Source organism: Nothobranchius furzeri, chromosome 18, assembly GCF_043380555.1.
Source record: "Nothobranchius furzeri strain GRZ-AD chromosome 18, NfurGRZ-RIMD1, whole genome shotgun sequence".
NCBI classification, from domain to species: Eukaryota; Metazoa; Chordata; class Actinopteri; order Cyprinodontiformes; family Nothobranchiidae; genus Nothobranchius; species Nothobranchius furzeri.
The window spans coordinates 40452763-40471395 of record NC_091758.1 but is presented as its reverse complement, the minus strand read 5'-3'; the positions used below and the strand labels follow the sequence as shown (position 1 = coordinate 40471395).

Genomic DNA, 18633 nt, shown 5'->3' with positions numbered 1-18633 from the left:
ATATGTTGTTGTGAAATGAAAAATCAAGTTCATAAACACTGTTAGACTTCTTAATTAGAAATTGTATTATATTGAGTTCAGGTAACACACAAATTTAGCCTTTTTACTCAATATATAATTATGATTAGTCTGAATTTAAAATGATCAGTTAATCAAAACACAATATAATTTTAAGTTGTGTCGATGTAAAATAAAACTTGATGACGTGTAAACCTCCCACAGTTCCTCACTTTTTCTCAGGCGGACATTTTCAACAGCACATGTTCAGGATATGAAGCACTGTGTTGGTGGAGAACGGTAAGTACATTTATGCGGAATTACACATATTTTACAGTCACCCTGGATTTTGTTAGTGATATAGCCTAATTTAAAACAAGGACGTAACATTATCTCTCCCGGTAGCAAGCGAGACGCTCCAGTTAGCTTTCACCCACATCTGTGTGCATAGCAGTTCGGCTGTAACATACACGGAGACGCAAATTCTGCGATAGTAGAAATTGTTGGGCTCTTTTTGAAACATCTAATACTAACGTTACTCTGATATAGACCATTGTAATTGTCTAATGTTTAAAAGATCACAGATATTGTTAGCCACGGCACTAACTGCTATGCTAACGCTGGGTTCTGTAGGATGTGAGCTATAATGTTGATGCTAGCCAAGGTAAGTAGCTATCACTGATGTGTTTGTTGTTAGTTAAGCAGCGATTGAAACGTTTTATTATCTAAATGTGGAATTATTTTTTGTAAAGAGAAGCATTTTATGTTAATAACCATTAAGAAATGCTAAAGCTAGATGCCGCTTTTCGCTTCTACATTTACGTCAACAGCGCCACCATCTTGTTAATGTTAAGGGCGGGAGTTCAACCCAGTACCGAGCCATGAAAGATGCCAGACTTAAGTGGACATTGCCGCACAATGGTAGGGTAATTATTATTATTATGGTAGGGTAAGGGTGATTTTTGGTGACTTTCGGTGTTTTGAAGAGAAATACGGAGAGGCGACACGGATTGTTTGTGCCATTGATATGTCTCAATAAAGTTTGAAGAAAAAAATTGAGCTGCGTGGTAGCGGACCACCATTTTGGATGGGTCTCCATTCGCCCCTAGTGCAGGTTTTTTCTACGAAGGAATGTGTTCCTCCAGTTAAAACACGTTGTCGTTCTTTTTAACAAAATGAGATATAAGGAGTGGCATGACAGGGCTACCAGAGTCAAATTTTGATGGTAAATAATGAAACTGTTAAAACATTTTTCCAAACACAGAAAGGCAAAAAAAAGTCAACAACCCCACTGTTTTTAGCAATATGCCAGTTTTTGCAACAGTTGGCTGCATAAAAAGGACCATGGATTCTGACTCAGCATTGACTCCAATTGGGTTTTGGAGAATGATAAACCCAACCAATATGGCAGTGACGCTGCAACCATAGAGAGCATATATTCATAGAGACAACAGTTGTTGTTGGAGAGCTACATGCTTTGCTATCATATTGGATGGGTCCAGCACTCTTCCAACAACCAGCGTACTGTTGAAAACAGATCATGTGGGAGTATTGACTTTTCTAGCTTGTGTATGAAAAAGTTTTTCCGTATTTACTGTCAGAAAATGGCTGAATCTTACGTTTGATTTTATTTAAAAAAAACATGATAAAGGCTTTTAGTTTAGTGAACACATTCCTGGTAGAAATAAATGCACTGGGGGAAAATGGAGACCCATCCAATATAGCGGTCTGCGGGTACACCAGCTCCAACAGACAGGCCCAGTCCAAGGTCACCTCTACGTGTATTTGATGTCTATGGAAAGCTACATGTTGCATCTATGCATATATGATTTCTATGGCTGTTGGGCTTTCCAGCGCTCAACAAATTCAGGTATTCTGTTTTGAATGACTGGTCCCAGCTCACACTGTCCCCGAAAAGGTCCCCAACTTTATAATTTTATGAATCAGAAATGTTACTAGCATCACACACACACACACACACACACACACACACACACACACACACACACACACACACACACACACACACACACACACACACACACACACACACACACACACACCACCTGGTTGTAAAAGTTCATTCAAATGCTGTAAAAGCAAAATATAGTAAAAGACTAATGTTAAATGTATCTAACAGAGTTATATATTACTATTTAAAAATGGTGCAAAAGATACTAATTGGAAAAGTTGTTTCAAAAGTGTAAACAAATGCCTCATAACAGTAAGTTAAATATCATAAAAACACATATTGGCTACTGATGGGCCACCAGGCTTTTCAAGTTTAAAATCATTTAACTTCATTTATTTTCCTACTCAGGTCTTCAGTGACTTTGAAAGGACAAAACACTGGTATCCTGGTGTCGTAGACCAAGAGTTCAAGTTGAGATAGGTCAGCCTCTCAGGACAAGCTAGACATCCCGTCCTCTGTCCCCTGAGGTGAGAAGCTCTCCGAGTCCATCAACAATTATTGACAAAGACGCAGGTGAAACTTATTCACTGTATTGAAGACTCACAAGTGAAATTGACAATACCAGCTTGTGTGTTTTTGTGCAGGTGTGACTTTCTGGTGTTCTACAGTGTCCTGGTGTTGTGGATCTAGGGGTTCCAGTTAAGACGTGGTCAGCCTTCTAAAGAACGTGGGAATCTCACCTAAATATTCAGTTACTTTGCTGTGTGCCTCGCAAGGACAAAAACTCAAACCTTCATCTTCTCCTGGTATCCTGGTGTCACGTGCCAAGGGGTTCAAGTTAAAACGTCATCAGCCTTCTGAAGTAAGCGTGAACAAACATGGAGTAAGACAGAAACATCAAGTATGGATTGGCCTTGCAAAATCTGTAAATTTGCGACCTCCACTAAAGACGAGTAGTTGAAACATTATAGGTTACGTCATATCCCTGGTGTGCAGCCTCTGCCATGCCCTTACCTAGATTGTTTTTGTTCATTTAAATCATGGGGTAGCCTAAAATCACACATATCAAGGAAACACTCTACTCACTCAACAACAGTGAAAACAAGCGGCCGAAATGAGTTTCCTCCGTAGGGTGGCCGGGCTCAGCCTTAGAGATAGGGTGAGGAGCTCGGACATTCAGGAGGGACTCGGAGTAGAACCGCTGCTCCTCCGGATGGAAAGGAGTCAGTTGAGGTTGTTTGGGCATCTGGTCTGGATGCCTCCTGGACGCCTTCCCGGGGAGGTGTTTCGGGCATGTCCTGCCGGCAGGAGGCCCCCGGGTCGACCCAGGACACGTTGGAGAGGTTACATCTCCAATCTGGTCCGGGAACGCCTTGGGGTCCTGCTGGAGGAGCTGGTGGAGGTGGCCGGGGAGAGGACGGTCTGGAGCTCCCTAGTTGGGATGCTGCCCCCGCGACCCGGACCCGGATAAGCGGAGGAAGACGGCGACTTAATGCTATATCGTTATGTATATAATTTTTAGCATAGAAAATCAGCCGCATCAGGATATGAAATTGTTGCCATATTGCCCAGCCCTACCTGCATCTGATTTTTTTTAACACGTTATCTATTTTTTTCTATCAATCAGGACAACACAGTTGAAAAGCGCAGAGAGATTACCATTCGCTGCCTCATAGTCTATATTGGAGAGAAGGAGGAGGATCTTTTCAAACAATACAGCGTAAGTACTTGACTACTTTTTCAATTTTTTGTTTTGTTTGAAATATGTGTCTGTAGGTTCTGTGTGTTTTTGTTCATTGGATTTTCTGTTCAAGTTTGAGTAATGAAGGGATGTTCCACCCCTAAGTGAAAATTTGTCTATTGCCATAATCCCCAGAGTTTGATAAGTGAGAAAAACACCTTTTGTTACCAGCACAGTAATTTTCTTGATCTGGCAGTAATATGTCTGCTTTAACTGAGCATAAACAATGGAAGTGAATAGCAGGTAGTAGAATTTTGTGTGTAAAAGTGATTAAAATGACACAATAATGATACCAACTGGAAAAGTTCCTGAAGAAACTTTGAGAGGGCGTGCTACCGGCAGTACTTCCATGTTGGCATAAAGTAGAAAACATTAGCTTAAAGCTAAAAGAGTTAGCATAAAGCTAAAAATATGATCTTAAAGCTATAAACATTAGCTTGAACCTAAAAAGTTAGCATAAAGCTAAAAGACATGTTACCCCCAGGAATAGTTTGTTTCATTATTGAGTAATTTTAATCACTTTTGCACACAATGCTAGTACCTGCTATTCACTTCTAACATTTATGTTATGCTCAAGCAAATGGACTGCTGTCAGATCAGTAGAATTACTGCGCTGGTTACAAAAGAATGTTTTCTCACTTTTCCAACTCTGGGGAATATGGCAATAGAAAAATTTTCAAACGTTATAGAGATTAAAAAAAATTGAAACTGCTTTGATTTTGCTTGTATGGGTTGCAGAATGACAAAGAAAAATCACTGAAAGATAAACACAAAAGACAACCTGTTTTAGCTTATTTTCATACCTGAAGTCGTAGTTCATTACTTGATTCACGTCATCCTGAAGAGCTTGAGCTACGTATTTTATACATCCTAACTTCTTTTAATTTCTCTTACAAGGATGTGGAGGAGCTCAACGCAGACCTTGCAATGCAAGTCATGAAGATTGCTATCATTGGTGATGGGCCTGAAACGATCATCGTTGAGGAATCCAAGATCCTGGAGGGGATTGATGCTGCCAGATCCTGTGTTTTGCTGATGGGAGTTATCTACACTCTGAACCTTACCTACCCAAAGCAGCTGAAATTTACCTTTGAGGTATTTCAAAAGCTATGCCTTGAGCTTGATGGACAAAAAGCCAGCTCTAAAGTAACGAATCTCAAGTTGGGTATTTTCTAGAGCAGACTTAATGAACTGTTCATGAGGGAGTTTCAAAGTAGACACAAAACCTTTTCTTATTTCTGCATTTGCAGCACTACTTCAGTCATTGGCTTTTACTAAATTTTAAAGCACTGTTCTTCATAAGCTTCTGAGTTAATTTTTTGTGTCTTAAATGCTGCTGTTTGCACATTTTTAAGGAATTTGAGCTGTGGTTAATTCCTCCCATTACCTCTTTGTTCTGAGGATAGTGGTGTGTTTTGAAGTTTATATATAATGCCCTCTTTAGCTGGCATTAATCTGGTAGTTGAAAAGTCAAATATAAATGAGAATGAATATGACTTTGCTAAAGTACTGACAAAGTTGAATGAGAGAAACTTTGCTCATTTTATGTTTAAATTAGTGAATTTAAATGTATTGAACTCTTTGATATTTTGTTTTGATTCACTGTCCCTTATTCAAGTCAAAAATTATGATTCATGTATTGGGTTTTATTACACTTTAATACACTGTTCCTCATAAGTTTCAGTGGGCGTTTTGTGTCTTAAGAAAATTAAGCCCTCAAATCTTGCACTTTACATGTTAAAGAATTGTGCTGTTATTGTTATTAAATGGGTCTAACTCATTTGAATAATTCTGTCTGAATTTCTATTATTTCTGAGCACCAGGTCTGAGTTCCTTAGCTGATGTCCAGATGCCAGGTTAGGACATCTCCCTCATGCCTCTACATAAGGGGTGTCAAATTCTGGTCCATGGGGGCCGGTGTCCTGCATCTTTTAGTGTTTTCCCTGTTCCAACACAGATAATTCACCTGTGCAGCAGATCATCAAACTCTGCAGAAACCTGTTAATGAACTGCTGACTGAAATCAGGTGTGTTGAAACCGGGAAACGCTAAAACGTGGGATTACGGCCCTTTGAGGACTGGAGTGACACCCCTACCCTGAATACTCCTAGCAACCATTCAGAAGGTATTTGGCATCTCCTTGCTGAGAGCTGATTTTACTCAGCCACCTTCAAACAAAAATACACACAACATCCTATTATTTTTCTGAAGGTCATGACACAAGAGCAGTCAAAGCACATGTTGAGGCTGAATTTCATTTGGTAAAAAGTCTGATCAACAACTTTCTTATGTCTTAGAACCTTGACTTCTTTGTGGGCAGGCACCACCTTGGATGAACCCTCCCACAAGGTAGTCATGGTTATAAGAGACGACCAAATCATCATGGTTCTATTTTGGAGCAACTTAGCCTCCTGAGAAACAGAAAAATGCCCTTATAGAATCTCCTGCAGGGATCATACATAACTGAGTTAATATTTGAAGTTTATTTTTTGTGACCAAAAAGCTACTACACTACTGTATAACTGAAATATTATATTGGACCAACTTAAATTCTTGCGTTCTTGTTGACAATTATTAAGTTCATGTAACTTAGGAATGTGTTTAAATGTGGCCAAAAAGTTACTTCAACATAAATGAATATTATGTTGGATCAACTTAAATTCTTGCGTAATTGTTGACAATTATTAAGTTCATGTAACTTAGGAATATGTTTTAATGTAGCCAAAAAGTTACGTCAACATACATCAATATTATGTTGTACCAACTTAAATTCTTGAGTTCTTGTTGACAATTATTAAGTTCATGTAATTTAGGAATGTGCTTTGTAGTCACGAAAAGGCTACTTCACCACACTCAAAAATATTGCGCTGATTTAATGTAATTCTGCCAGAAGTTGGTTTAACTTAAAAATTCTAGTGGAATACGTTAACATATGTTTTTTTGTTGAACCAATGCTTTATTTTTTTAGAGTGTACAATTAGTTTTTCTTTTTTACCCAAAACGGAGTACTACCAACTCACGCAATGAGCGTGAGACACACGCATTTAACTGTCTGAGTGACTGTAGAAAGACTGTCCTCGCGCTATCGCGCCTCACCTCAATTAATATTGACTTTATTTATTTATTTCTACTCTGTACGGAAGAGGATTAGAGCCACTGACAAGGAAAAAAAGAAATGAAAGAGAATTCTTACTTTTTCCCTCAGAATTCTGACTTTTAACCTCGGAAGTCTGACAGGGAATTCTGGGAAATAAAAGTCCGAATTCTCTTTCTTTTCTTCCTTTTTTTTGTTTTCAGTGGCCCTAATCGTCTTCCGTACCTCTTACTTTACAGAGGGAACTGACCTTTGTTTAATACAAATTTTCTTTTCGTAAGGAAAATTTAACATCCAACTCCCCTGGACTTCTTCACACTATCTATCTATCTATCTATCTATCTATCTATCTATCTATCTATCTATCTATCTATCTATCTATCTATCTATCTATCTATCTATCTATCTATCTATCTATCTATCTATCTATCTATCTATCTATCTATCTATCTGTCTGTCTGTCTGTCTGTCTGTCTGTCTGTCTGTCTGTCTGTCTGTCTGTCTGTCTGTCTGTCTGTCTGTCTGTCTGTCTGTCTGTCTGTCTGTCTGTCTGTCTGTCTGTCTGTCTGTCTGTCTGTCTGTCTGTCTGTCTGTCTGCAGTAAAGAGTTACAGGAACTTTTAATTATAATGAATCTAAATGATTTAATTTCCATCTAGGGGTGGGTAATATGTCATTAATGATATTACCTATCATGTTAAGCTAACTTCATGATGTAGTTGCCTCTACAAAACAGAGGATTGTGTTCATGTGGGTCATCAGCCTGAAGTTATTGAAGTTATCAAAGCAAACATGGCTGGAATCAGTTTTACTGTAACCTGTGTCTCTAAGTGTGTGTGCTGCTGTAATGAGTGGATGTCCCCACTGCGGGACTAATAAAATGTACTCTATTCTGTTCTATTACAGTTTTTCTCAGTCGCTTTGGTGCGTTTCTCAGATCAGAATTAAAATTCTCATAACTATTAGTTCAACCTCCACAACATTTAGTCATTTGTGCACATCATAGTAGCAATTTCTCCTTTCTCTGAACAAACTGCAACTGATTTTGGACATGTATCAGTTGCTTTCATACATTTCTCTGCTGTTTTTTGACATTTCCATTTGCTTATGTCATGCCAGTCAAAATTAATTATACTTATGGATGCTGAATAGTCGTTCTCAATAAAACTAATAGTCTTACTTTCATTACTTGAGTCATTACACACAAAATTGTTGAACTAGTTATCGAATGTCAAATATTAGTCATCTGTCAAGCAAATTCTATACCTTTATCATTTCTTCCTGGAAATTTCTCCTAAATTGAACAACTGATTCAGCTGTCACTCATGGGGAGGTGAATCCTCAATTGGCAAGCATATATGAACTGAGCAGGAGCTAGTGTGTACCATTTCTACACTTCTGTGACACAAAATGGAAGGTCAGCATCGTGGAAGAGGGGTGAGGATGCGGGGAGGAAGGGGAAGAGGGAGATATAGGCACATTCCTAATTAAATCAGGGCTACAATTGTGGACCATGTTGTATGTTACAGTACTGTGTAATACTGTATGTACTGTTACATGTACTGTATATTGTTCACATTTGTGCACAGCTCTACCAAAAGGGTGATTTAATGTTTACATGTATTCTACAGGAAACAAGTGACTGTAGCATATTTTTCTTTTGCACAATGCTGTAGAATTACAAACACTTCTATACAGTAAAAATATAAAACATACATATTCAGTGTCTCAGTTACTCCCCATAACTCCCATAACATCTACAGTAACTTTACTGCACATTTCAAATGGCTGTACAAGTAGGGCATAGTGCTGTCTTGAGCATTTTCAGGTGTCACCAAATGTTCTTGCAATGGAAAACACTGAAATTATAAACTGTCATAGTGAAAACATGACAAAGCCATTTGGCTATCTTGTTCATAAAGATGGTGTCAAGACTACATTTTGATGGCACCAACAGTTTCATTGACATGAATACTTGCTTTTAAGGAATGGATTATCACTTTTGAGCATGTGACGTGCTTTTGCAGGCTATCCACTAGGTTTTGCAGTTTGCACTAATTGTTTTGAGAAATGCACTAATTGCTGTGCAAATGTTAATAGCATTCTGAGAAACGCACCAAAGCGACTGAGAAAAACTGTAATTCATATCAGCCAGTAGGAAAAAAAAGTTTGAGGAATTTTGGCCTTTCCAGGCTCCCGTACCAGTAACCTGGTTAGAGGAGGGTTTCGTCTCACAAACAGGAAAAACACACGGGTGAAGTGGTGAATTAAAACATGAGGATGCCTGTTTTAATTCACAGCGTCAAGCCCAGCTTGCTGTGAGCGAGAGCAGCGATCTGTGGGTGATGAGTGAAAAGCAATCTCCCACAACGCGGCTCAAAAATTGAGGCCAACCCGGAAGTACCAAAAATTGCAGTTCCACCCTCATCCACTAGGGGCTGGTGTCAGAAGCGAGCAAATCCTCATTGACTCCCATGTTAAAAATACCAATTTCTGGTATTCTGGTATTCTGGTTCAGCTGGCATATGCCGGATGATGCCCGCACTGCCCACTCACCACAGCCATGGAATACACCTCATGATCACACAACACTATATTGGAGCAGGCGGAGGGAGACTAGGGGTCTTAGCCACCTCTGTTGTTGCTGGGCTTCCTGGGGCTGGAGGTTAGGAGGGAGATCTGGCCGTCTGGTTGGGGTCTGGGGTGGTGGGTTGCTGTGCTCAGCGTTGGGCGGGGGAGCCTGCTCATCAGCACCCTAGCAGAAAGGGTCAAACTCTGGTAACCGGTGATGGTTGTACCCCATGTGCAGCAGTACCGGGACCAGAGTGAATAGGGTGTGTATGGGGAGCATGAGTGGGTGTCCGGCGTGCATTTTTGTAAGTCTTGGGTTGTATGTGCATGTGTGAGCATGAGGGAGGGAGTGTGTGACTGTGTTTGTGTATGACTGTATATGTCAGGTGGGGCCTTTTGGTCCTCCCCTCTCCTGGAACTTCTCTTGATGATATAGATCTTTGTCCCCCCTCCCCCTGCCACACCTGGTGTGGCGGCTTGTGCCATGGTCTGCCTGAGTGTTCGTGGCAACCGGGTCTGGGGGTTTAAGATTTTGGCATCTGCCTGTTAGATCCCGGTGGCTGCCTGGTGGGGTCTGGGTCCCTGGGCTCTGCTGGGTCCCCGGCGGGGGTGGTCACCCCTGGGTCCCGGGTCGCTGGGTCCCGGGCTCGGCCGACTAGGGGGTGGGAGGCTGCGGGCGGGCCTGTGTGCTTGCCGCTGATATCTCCAGGGACTCTGCCGGCTGCTGGTTGTGGCCCCCCCCCCCCCCCCCCCCCCCCGGGGCGATCCTTTGTGCCTCTCGAGGGGGGCGGGGGCCTTTCTGGTTGCAGTCTCCTTGGGGTTCCTGCATTCTGGGGCAACGCCTGGATCTCTGGGACTTGGAGCTCCCCCCGTCTCCTGCGCATCTTGGGGGGCAGATCTGTGGTCCCTCACAGTCTCTGTTGGACGCTCCTATAGAGAGACCTTACATAAACAAGCGCGTGTACACACACAGGTGCTCACATGGTGCTCTCAAAAGTATGGGCTTGGGCACATTCAACACAGGTCTTAAGACTATGGTGGGCACTTAATGCATTGTGATTTATTATCGTGATTCTTCAGTTAAGCAATGTTGATTATATATATATATATATATATATATATATATATATATATATATATATATAGTTTTTTTTGTTTTTTTTTTCATCAAGTTGACGCAGTGATAGGTAGATCTTGTTGTATTGTTGTTGTAGCCCTTTTTTTGTGTCCTTTTGTTTTTTTTTGTCTTTTTCTGCAGGTCTAGAAGCAGACTCTTGTTCATTGTTTATTTTTGTGGACCCCCCCCCTCCTCTCTCCACCTTTTCTCTTCCTTTCTCTTTCACCTCTGTCTCCGTGTCTGGTCGGAATTACAAAGCATTCAACAACAATAACAATAAAGTTTTAAGTATCAGGCGTGACATTAAAAGCAAACACTTTGATGCTCCACCTGAGAATAAATCTGTAAGGCTTGTCACCAGCATTCAGACATCAATTCTGTTTGCTTCACAGCCAGACAGGACACGGTAAAAAAACAAAAAAAAAAAACAAAAAAAAAAAAAACAATTTCACAGCAGAAATAAACATGTTTACAGCCTGGTACCAAAACATGTTTTTGGTTTAAATGATCTAGTTTACACTCATGACAACTCTGAGGGGGGTGAATGTTTTTCTCACTCTTCTGTTTAAGTGTATTAAAAGCCTAAAATTCTGTATAATTAATGAGCATCAGACCCACGTGACCACAGAGCTAGCTCCGTGGAAAGGCCTCAGTAGAGCCTCGGTCTGGCCTGGAAACGTTCCGGGATTTTGAGTCTCTGTCTTCGTCTTCGTCTTCCTCCGCTTATCCGGGTCCGGGTCGCGGGGGCAGAATCCCAACTAGGGAGCTCCAGGCCGTCCTCTCCCCGGCCTTGTCCACCAGCTCCTCCGGCAGGACCCCAAGGCGTTCCCGGACCAGTTTGGAGATGTAACCTCTCCAACGTGTCCTGGGTCGACCCGGGGGCCTTCTGCCGGCAGGACATGCCCGAAACACCTCCCCGGGGAGGCGTCCAGGAGGCATCCTGACCAGATGCCCAAACCACCTCAACTGGCTCCTTTCGATCCAGAGGAGCAGCGGTTCTACTCCGAGTCCCTCCCGAATGTCCGAGCTCCTCACCCTATCTCTAAGGCTGAGCCCGGCCACCCTACGGAGGAAACTCATTTCGGCCGCTTGTATCCGCGATCTCGTTCTTTCGGTCATTACCCAAAGCTCATGACCATAGGTGAGGATTGGGACGTAGATCGACCGGTAAATCGAGAGCCTGGCTTTCTGGCTCAGCTCCCTCTTCCCCACGACAGATCGGCTCAGCGTCCGCATCACTGCAGACGCCGAACCAATCCGCCTGTCGATCTCCCGATCCCTCCTACCCTCACTCGTGAACAAGACCCCGAGATACTTAAACTCCTCCACTTGAGGTAGGACCTCTCCCCCTACCCGGAGGTGGCAAGCCACCCTTTTCCGGTCGAGAACCATGGTCTCAGATTTGGAGGTGCTGATCCTCATCCCAGCCGCTTCACATTCGGCCGCGAACCTACCCAGCAAGAGCTGAAGGTCAGAGCTGGATGAAGCTAGGAGGACCACATCATCCGCAAAAAGCAGAGACGAGATTCTCCTGCCACCAAACTCGACACACTCCACACCACGGCTGCGTCTAGAAATTCTGTCCATAAAAGTGATGAACAGAACCGGTGACAAAGGGCAGCCCTGGCGGAGTCCAACCCTCACTGGGAACAGGTCCGACTTACTACCGGCTATGCGGACCAAACTCACGCTCCTCTGGTAAAGGGACTGAATGGCCCTTAACAGAAAGCCACCCACCCCATACTCCTGGAGCGTCCCCCACAGGGTGCCCCTGGGGACACGGTCATAAGCCTTCTCCAAATCCACAAAGCACATGTGGATTGGTTGGGCAAACTCCCATGCCCCCTCCATCACCCTTGCAAGGGTATAGAGCTGGTCCACAGTTCCACGGCCAGGACGAAAACCACATTGCTCCTCCTCTATCTGAGATTCAACTATCGATCGGACCCTCCTCTCCAGTACCTTGGAGTAGACCTTTCCAGGGAGGCTGAGGAGTGTGATCCCCCTATAGTTGGAACACACCCTCAGGTCACCCTTCTTAAAGATGGGGACCACCACCCCGGTCTGCCACTCCCTAGGAACTGCCCCCGATGACCACGCAATGTTGTAGAGTCGTGTCAACCATGACAGCCCTACAACATCCATAGCCTTGAGATACCCAGGACGAACCTCATCCGCCCCCGGGGCTCCGCCGCTGTGTAGTTGTTTGACTACCTCAGCAACTTCTGCCCCCGAGATCGGACAGTCCATCCCCAGGCCTCCCAGCTCTGGTTCCTCCTCGGAATGCGCATTGGTGGGATTGAGGAGCTCCTCAAAGTATTCCTTCCACCGTCCGACTATAGCCTCAGTTGACGTCAGCAGCTCCCCATCCCCACTGTAAACAGTGTGAGCGAGTTGCTGCCTTCCTCTCCTGAGGCGCCGGACAGTTTGCCAGAACCTCTTTGGAGCCGATCGATAGTCTTTCTCCATGGCCTCACCAAACTCCTCCCACGCCCGAGATTTTGCCTCGGCAACTGCCACTGCTGCACCCCGCTTGGCTATCCGGTACCTGTCTGCTGCCTCCGGAGACCCACAGACCAGCCACGCCCTGTAGGCCTCCTTCTTCAGCCTGACGGCTCCCCGAACCTCTGGTGTCCACCAGCGGGTACGGGGGTTGCCACCACGACTGGCACCGGCCACCTTACGACCACAGCTAGCAACAGCCGCCTCGACAATCGCAGAGTGGAACAAGGCCCACTCGGACTCAATGTCCCCCACTGCTCTCGGGACGTGGTCAAAGCTCTGCCGGAGGTGGGAGTTGAAGACCGTCTTGACAGGTTCTTCTGCCAGGCGTTCCCAGCAGACCCTCACTATGCGTTTGGGTCTGCCAGGTCTACGCGGCATGTTCCCTTGCCATCTGATCCAACTCACCACCAGGTGGTGATCAGTTGACAGCTCCGCCCCTCTCTTCACTCGGGTGTCCAAAACATACGGCCGCAGGTCAGATGATACGACTACAAAATCTATCATCGACCTGTGACCTAGGCTGCCCTGGTACCAAGTGTACCGGTGGGCATCCTTATGTTCGAACATGGTGTTCGTTATGGCCAAACTGCGGCTTGCACAGAAGTCCAATAACAAAACACCGCTCGAGTTCAGATTAGGTGGGCCGTTCCTCCCAATCACACCCCTCCAGGTCAAGCTGTCATTGCCCACGTGAGCATTGAAGTCCCCCAGCAGGACAATGGAGTCCCCTGATGGAGCACTATCTAGCACTCGTCCCAGGGACTCCAAAAAGGGTGGGTACTCTGAACTGATATTTGGCCCATAAGCACAAACAACAGTCAGGACCCGTTCCCCGACCCGAAGGCGCAAGGAAGCTACCCTCTTGTCCCCCGGGGTAAACCCCAACACACAGGCAGAGAGTCTCGGGGCTAACAAAAAGCCAACCCCAGCCCTCCGCCTCTCACCCGGAGCAACTCCAGCAAAGTAGAGTGTCCAACCCCTCTCCAGGTCTCGGGTTCCAGAGCCAATGCAATGTGTCGAGGTGAGTCCGACTATATCTAGCCGGTACCGCTCAACCTCTGCCACAAGCTCCGGCTCCTTCCCCGCCAGCGAGGTGACGTTCCATGTCCCAAAAACTAGTTTTCTTGTCCGGGGATTGGACCGCCAAGGCTCCCGCCTTGGTCTGCCACCCGATTCGCATTGCACCGGACCCTTCATGTTCCTTCTGTGGGTGGTGGGTCCACAGTTGGACGAGCCCATGTATCCGGTTCGGGCTGGGCCCGGCCGGGCCCCATGGGCGAAAGCCCGGCCACCAGGCGCTCGCTCACGGGCCCCAACCCCAGGCCTGGCTCCAGGGTGGGACCCCGGTAACCCTCCGGGCCGGGTACTCCGACTCTTCGTTTTATCCGCCATGAAAGATCCTTCGAACCGTTCTTTGTCTCACCCTTCACCTAAGACCAATTTGTCATGGGAGACCCTACCAGGGGCACTAAGTGCCCCAGACAACATAGCTCCTAGGATCATTAGGGCACTCAAACTCCTCCACCACGATAAGGTGACGGTTCAAGGAGGAGGACACATACTATAGTATTAAATAATTTATACATTTTTAGGACACATACTATAGTATGATATTATTTATACATTTTTAGGACACATACCTTAGTATGATGTTATTTATACATTTTTAGGACACATACTGAAGTATGATATTATTTATACATTTTTAGGACACATACCATAGTATGCAATTATTTTTACATTTTTTAGGACACATACTATAGTATGATATTATTCATACATTTTTAGGACACATACTGTAGTATGATATTATTTATACATTTTTAGGACACATACTATAGTATGCAATTATTTTTACATTTTTTAGGACACATACTATAGTATGATATTATTTATACATTTTTAGGACACATACTATAGTATGATATTATTTTTACATTTTTTGGACACATACTAAAGTATGATATTATTTATACATTTTGAGGACACATACTATAGTATGATATTATTTATACATTTTTAGGACCTTAGTATGATATTATTTATACATTTTTAGGACACATACCTTAGCATGATATTATTTATACATTTTTAGGACACATACTGTAGTATGATATTATTTATACATTTTTAGGACACATACTATAGTATGCAATTATTTTTACATTTTTAGGACACATACTATAGTATTAAATAATTTATACATTTTTAGGACACATACTATAGTATGATATTATTTATACATTTTTTAGGACACATACTATAGTATGATATTTATACATTTTTTGGACACATACTATAGTATGATATTATTTATACATTTTTAGGACACATACTATAGTATGATATTATTTATACATTTTTAGGACACATACCTTAGTATGATATTTATACATTTTTAGGACACATACCTTAGTATGATATTATTTATACATTTTTAGGACACATACTGTAGTATGATATTATTTATACATTTTTAGGACCCATACTATAGTAGGATATAATTTATACTTTTTTAGGACTCATACTATAGTATGATATTATTTTTCCTTTTTTTGGACACATACTAAAGTATGATATTATTTATACATTTTTAGGACACATACTATAGTATGATATTATTTATACATTTTTAGGACACATACCTTAGTATGATATTATTTATACATTTTTAGGACACATACCTTAGTATTATATTATTTATACATTTTTAGGACACATACTATAGTATGATATTATTTATAAATTTTGAGGACACATACTATAGTATGATATTATTTATACATTTTTAGGACACATACCTTAGTATGATATTATTTATACATTTTAGGACACATACCTTAGTATGATATTTTTTATACATTTTTAGGACACATACCTTAGTATGATATTATTTATATATTTTTAGGACACATACTGTAGTATGATATTATTTATACATTTTTAGGACACATACTATAGTATGCATTTATTTTTACATTTTTAGGACACATACTATAGTATTAAATAATTTATACATTTTTAGGACACATACTATAGTATGATAATTTTTTTACATTTTTTTGACACATACTAAAGTATGATATTATTTATACATTTTTAAGACACATAATATAGTATGATATTATTTATACATTTTTAGGACATATACCTTAGTATGATATTATTTATACATTTTTAGGACACATACCTTAGTATTATATTATTTATACATTTTAGGACAAATACTATAGTATGCAATTATTTTTACATTTTTTAGGACACATACTATAGTATTATATTATTTTTACATTTTTAGGACACATACTATGGTCTTCGTCTTCTTCGTCTTCGTCTTCCTCCGCTTATCCGGGTCCGGGTCGCGGGGGCAGCATCCCAATTAGGGAGCTCCAGGCCGTCCTCTCCCCGGCCTTGTCCACCAGCTCCTCCGGCAGGACCCCAAGGCGTTCCCGGACCAGATTGGAGATGTAACCTCTCCAACGTGTCCTGGGTTGACCCGGGGGCCTTCTGCCGGCAGGACATGCCCGAAACACCTCCCCGGGGAGGCGTCCAGGAGGCATCCTGACCAGATGCCCAAACCACCTCAACTGGCTCCTTTCGATCCGGAGGAGCAGCGGTTCTACTCCGAGTCCCTCCCGAATGTCCGAGCTCCTCACCCTATCTCTAAGGCTGAGCCCGGCCACCCTACGGAGGAAACTCATTTCGGCCGCTTGTATCCGCGATCTCGTTCTTTCGGTCATTACCCAAAGCTCATGACCATAGGTGAGGATTGGGACGTAGATCGACCGGTAAATCGAGAGCCTGGCTTTCTGGCTCAGCTCCCTCTTCCCCACGACAGATCGGCTCAGCGTCCGCATGACTGCAGACGCCGAACCAATCCGCCTGTCGATCTCCCGATCCCTCCTACCCTCACTCGTGAACAAGACCCCGAGATACTTAAACTCCTCCACTTGAGGTAGGACCTCTCCCCCGACCCGGAGGTGGCAAGCCACCCTTTTCCGGTCGAGAACCATGGTCTCAGATTTGGAGGTGCTGATCCTCATCCCAGCCGCTTCACATTCGGCCGCGAACCTACCCAGCAAGAGCTGAAGGTCAGAGATGGATGAAGCTAGGAGGACCACATCATCCGCAAAAAGCAGAGACGAGATTCTCCTGCCACCAAACTCGACACACTCCACACCACGGCTGCGTCTAGAAATTCTGTCCATAAAAGTGATGAACAGAACCGGTGACAAAGGGCAGCCCTGGCGGAGTCCAACCCTCACTGGGAACAGGTCCGACTTACTACCGGCTATGCGGACCAAACTCACGCTCCTCTGGTAAAGGGACTGAATGGCCCTTAACAGAAAGCCACCCACCCCATACTCCTGGAGCGTCCCCCACAGGGTGCCCCTGGGGACACGGTCATAAGCCTTCTCCAAATCCACAAAGCACATGTGGATTGGTTGGGCAAACTCCCATGCCCCCTCCATCACCCTTGCAAGGGTATAGAGCTGGTCCACAGTTCCACGGCCAGGACGAAAACCACATTGCTCCTCCTCTATCTGAGATTCAACTATCGATCGGACCCTCCTCTCCAGTACCTTGGCGTAGACCTTTCCAGGGAGGCTGAGGAGTGTGATCCCCCATAGTTGGAACACACCCTCAGGTCACCCTTCTTAAAGATGGGGACCACCACCCCGGTCTTCCACTCCCTAGGAACTGCCCCCGATGACCACGCAATGTTGTAGAGACGTGTCAACCATGACAGCCCTACAACATCCATAGCCTTGAGATACCCAGGACGAACCTCATCCGCCCCCGGGGCTCCGCCGCTGTGTAGTTGTTTGACTACCTCAGCAACTTCTGCCCCCGAGATCGGACAGTCCATCCCCAGGCCTCCCAGCTCTGGTTCCTCCTCGGAATGCGCATTGGTGGGATTGAGGAGCTCCTCAAAGTATTCCTTCCACCGTCCGACTATAGCCTCAGTTGACGTCAGCAGCTCCCCATCCCCACTGTAAACAGTGTGAGCGAGTTGCTGCCTTCCTCTCCTGAGGCGCCGGACAGTTTGCCAGAACCTCTTTGGAGCCGATCGATAGTCTTTCTTCATGGCCTCACCAAACTCCTCCCACGCCCGAGATTTTGCCTCGGCAACTGCCACTGCTGCACCCCGCTTGGCTATCCGGTACCTGTCTGCTGCCTCCGGAGACCCACAGACCAGCCACGCCCTGTAGGCCTCCTTCTTCAGCCTGACGGCTCCCCGAACCTCTGGTGTCCACCAGCGGGTACGGGGGTTGCCACCACGACTGGCACCGGCCACCTTACGACCACAGCTAGCAACAGCCGCCTCGACAATCGCAGAGTGGAACAAGGCCCACTCGGACTCAATGTCCCCCACTGCTCTCGGGACGTGGTCAAAGCTCTGCCGGAGGTGGGAGTTGAAGACTGTCTTGACAGGTTCTTCTGCCAGGCGTTCCCAGCAGACCCTCACTATGCGTTTGGGTCTGCCAGGTCTACGCGGCATGTTCCCTTGCCATCTGATCCAACTCACCACCAGGTGGTGATCAGTTGACAGCTCCGCCCCTCTCTTCACTCGGGTGTCCAAAACATACGGCCGCAGGTCAGATGATACGACTACAAAATCTATCATCGACCTGTGACCTAGGCTGCCCTGGTACCAAGTGTACCGGTGGGCATCCTTATGTTCGAACATGGTGTT

The 18633-nt window shown here is 44.3% G+C and overlaps 1 long non-coding RNA gene across 1 annotated transcript; it reads left to right on the top strand.

Annotated features, from left to right (window-relative positions):
• Positions 1-192: 192 nt before the first annotated feature.
• Positions 193-2407, top strand: LOC139063933 (uncharacterized). The gene is made up of 3 exons (XR_011517255.1): positions 193-297; positions 828-918; positions 2318-2407. It is a non-coding gene; the product is annotated as an uncharacterized lncRNA (long non-coding RNA).
• Positions 2408-18633: the final 16226 nt, after the last annotated feature.